The sequence below is a fragment of the Pinus tabuliformis genome, chromosome 1_2 (assembly GCF_031772625.1).
Source record: "Pinus tabuliformis cultivar Carrire ecotype Pingquan chromosome 1_2, CPIR1, whole genome shotgun sequence".
Classification (NCBI taxonomy): Eukaryota; Viridiplantae; Streptophyta; class Pinopsida; order Pinales; family Pinaceae; genus Pinus; species Pinus tabuliformis.
The window spans coordinates 879,941,435-879,945,667 of NC_142298.1; positions in this window are offsets into that span (position 1 = coordinate 879,941,435).

A 4,233-nucleotide genomic window follows, 5' to 3' on the forward strand; every position below is an offset into this window, starting at 1 on the left:
GAATAATTCTCAATGTGAACGATGAATGAAACGATAACTGTAAACATACAAGTTACTCAATTTCATTAATAAATAGAGCATAACAAGGGTTATTCAAATATTTAACATTCATGATATATATATATATATATATATATATATATATATATATAATACTTGGACAAGATTAGTTAAAAGGAGAAAAATGTAATTGATTGTTTATCATATTCATATGCTTCTACCCTCTTGATCTATGGATACAACCAATAAACCATTTGAAAAAGGATATGATATAGTTTACCAATCAATTACGGTTATAATATTAATTCAACTTGTAAGCAAAGAAAGACATTATACATATTTAAACATCTGGGACCCACCCACAGATACTCCAATCTTTCAAATGTTTATATTGATAACACTCTTAGTACGTATGTCACTAGAGAAGTGTATCAATCTAGTTAAATGAACACAAATTGAAATAACACTTAATCAAGAAAGAAATGTGATAATAAACAATATTTCATTCAAGAGATAGAATCATTAAAAAAAAAAATTCAATCTTATAAATCTCAAAAATTAAATTATAGAGACATAAAGAAGAGATCTTTGAGAAAATGAATCATAAAAAATACAAGAAATAAATTGAATCCAATCAAGTCAATTAACTATATAAAAGTAAGTATTCCACGATCATAAATTGAAAAACATGTATTTTCTCAGAGTTTCCTTCTTTCATGTAGAAATTCCTTGTATACTGAAATTGAAAATTGTAGTATGTTAAAAAAATTGACTTGAATCTACTTTACTCGTCAGCGAAAACAATAAATGGTCATTGAAATCATGAAGCATAAAAGAGAAAGAGTTAAATCACACATAACACAATATTTTTCTATGGAAATTCATAGCTAAAAGCCCTTACTATCGGTATATTCCATTAATAAAAAAATATGAGAATATTAGAATTCTCTTCTCAAGCCCGATAAATTTTTGCACTCTCTCAATCTATCTCACTGCTTCACAAACAAACTTCAGCCAATACTTAGCCAGATCTTCTGCCTACCAAAATCCTATTTCCTTAGGAATTAGCCCATATTTAATTGGGGAAATTCCTCATCCATAACTGTGCAATCCACCATAGGCATTCCTCTAATTGCATGCACCACCTGTACAATTTGGAAGATTATACAACTGATAATATATTGTCCCTAAACTCTAATCTCACCTATGTATTTCCTTGATTTGACATTCATGAGTTAATTATGAGTGAATCTTTAGTTTAATAGCTGAGCAGTGTTGGTTACACCCCACTACTGGATCTCCCACTATTTCCTCCATCTGTTGGAACTAGTTTAACTGAATTTAACTTAGTTAAACTAATTAAATAATTACAACTCAAAATAACTCAACCTAGTCCCCTAAATTTAATACCCATTCTACATGACTCTAGATAGACTCCCAACTTGAATTAAGTGAGCCAACCAAGTCAAATTAACTTAGTTAACTATCACAAGTTGCTATGAGAATTACAATTACAATTTAATTCCTAATTTAATTCAACGAGAAAAATTAAATTAGGATTTTATTTCTTGGTGGTATTTTTAACATGTCTTGTTGTTATTTTCAACACTCCCTATCAACAAGAAAGGAACTCAACTCTACCCTAATCCGGTACCTTTGGATTGTTTTGCATGCAACTTTTGTCATTGTTGTTGTTGCTACTACAACATATGCGACCAAAAATTATCCAAAAAAAATAAACTATCTCAAATGTGTCTGCAACTGTCTACCGAGAAATCTGTGCTGCTACTCACTCTACTACTCAGCCACTATTGGATTGAGGGGACTTGGGCCCATGTTCAGAGTTAGTTGTGCTATCCGAAAAAACCCTACACTACTAGCCGTTGCGGCAACAACCTGTGTAGTGCAGGCTGAAGTCTCACTCGAGGTAGTATTGGGAGATGCTAGAACTAGGCTTTTGCATCTAGAAGGCTATGTGATGCGGTTTAAGGCATATCTTGTAGTTTTAGTTTTGATCTAACCTTATTAAACCCTTATTCATGAAACTCGAGTTATTTTCAAATAAAGAGAGTTATAAGCTTCGCATAACCATCTAGTGATACATGAAATAATGTTAGGCCCCTATACTACTAGTGTAACCCCTTATTGTTATTAGTACAACCCCCATGTAGTCCCCATATTGTTACTATTGTGCCCCATAGAAGCCAACTATTGTTATTATTGTGCCCTTACATTATTATTGTTATGTCGTCTCTGATTATATTATGACCCCTTAGACCCCTATATATAGAAAGGAGGTCATGTCATTTGTGTCATCTAAGAATTTTTCATTTGTGTAATGTAAAGGAGGTTGCCCCCTCAAAGAGGCTTATTTCTAAGGCGTCCATCTATATTTTTGTAAGTTGGTTTCATAACATTTGGTATCAGAGCTTTGGATTCTAGGGTTTTGCTGCTCCAAATACGTTATCATGGTATTTTTGCTATAAAAAATTGTTTGCAACATTTCAAAAGCTAAAAAAATAAATCATTTGAGAATAAATCTTGTTTAACCGCACATCCAAATTTTAGATATTGTCTCTCTATATTTTCAGAGATATGATATGAGGAAGTTAGTGTTTTTTCAAGCTCCAGAATTTCATCTAAAACAAGTCATCGTGTTATTTTCACTATAAGCTTTTCGCTGCAATGTTTCAAAAGCTATAGAAAAAACCCATTTGAGAAGAAATCGTTCTGAATCTCGGATCCGAGTTTCAAATCTTATCTCACTATACTTTTGGATATATGATCTGAGGTAGTTAGGGTTTTTGCAGACTCACGAATTACATCCTAAACAGGTGACCTTGGGAAAATCATCATAACCTTCTCTCTGAGAAACAAATTGAAATTTCATATGAAGTTACAGAAAGAGGGTGGACTGTAGTTTTCTATGCATAGTTTTCAGATTCGAAGGTTGAAACAATGACACATGGCATGTTGTACAACGTTTCTCTACTGAAACATTATATAATAAAGTCATCTTAGGAGATTGGGCATAACTATTTCTTGGAGAATCAAATTCTGATCAGACTTGTGGGGTTAGAAAGAGGACTTAGAGGGCTACTTCAAGAGACCATTTCAGAGGTTTGAGATCTGAAACTATATAGTTACAGTCATTTCACAATGGAGCTCCTGAAATTAAGAAAAGGTGATATGAGGAAGTTTGATGGAAAGGATATAGTAAATCAGGTACTACAGATGGACCAATATTTTGATCTAGATGTTGTACCACCGTTACAAGAGGTATGTATTACACCTTCATATCTACAACCAGATAAATTTTTATGGTATAAAGGGCTTTGTTCTCGTAAAAAACTTGTTACGTGGTCAATTTTCATAGAGGAAACGATAGCACATTATGAGGACACAAAGAGCAACACCACAACAATTTGAAGAAAAAATAAGGGCTCTGTTACAAAGTGGAAAGCAAAATTATCGCAACAAGGAAGTCTACCCCTCACAACTATAAAGATGGAAGTGTTGTTTCTCCTAGCCTTCCACAACCTACAAGGGTTACACCACAACAATTGGAAGTAAAAACTGAAAAAGGGCTTTGTTACAATTGTGATAACAAATACATTAAATGTCATAAGTGTGCTAAGAAGAAATTATTTTACATTGATTATGGAGAGGGGGAAGAAAAGGATCAAGAAACATCAAAAGAAGAGTATATACACCAAGAACCAACCCCAGAGAAAGAGGAAATGGATCCAACCATATCCTGTAAAGCATTGGAAAGAATTACCACTCCTAAAACTCTCAAGATAGAAGGACATATTAAGAAGAAAAAGGCTCAAGAAATGAAATACCACATCGAGGAAGAAGAAATGAACTTGGCCATACCTTTTAATGCATTGGATGGAATTACCACTCCTCCAACTATCAATATAGAAGGACATATCAAGAAGAAAAATGATCAAGAATTGAAAGATCACATCCAGTCTCAAGAAATCAATCCAACCATATCTTGTAATGCATTGGAAGAAATTGCCACTCCTGAAACTATCAAGATAGAAGGAAATATGAAGAAGAAAAAGGTAAGAGTGTTGATTGATTTGGGAAGTACCTATAATTTTATTGATTGTAAGATAGCCAAGGAAATGAATTGCTTCCTATATCTAGCACTAGAGTGTCAAGTGATGGTTTCAAGTGGAGGAACCATAAATTTCTCTGGAAAGTGCCATAATATCAAGCTAT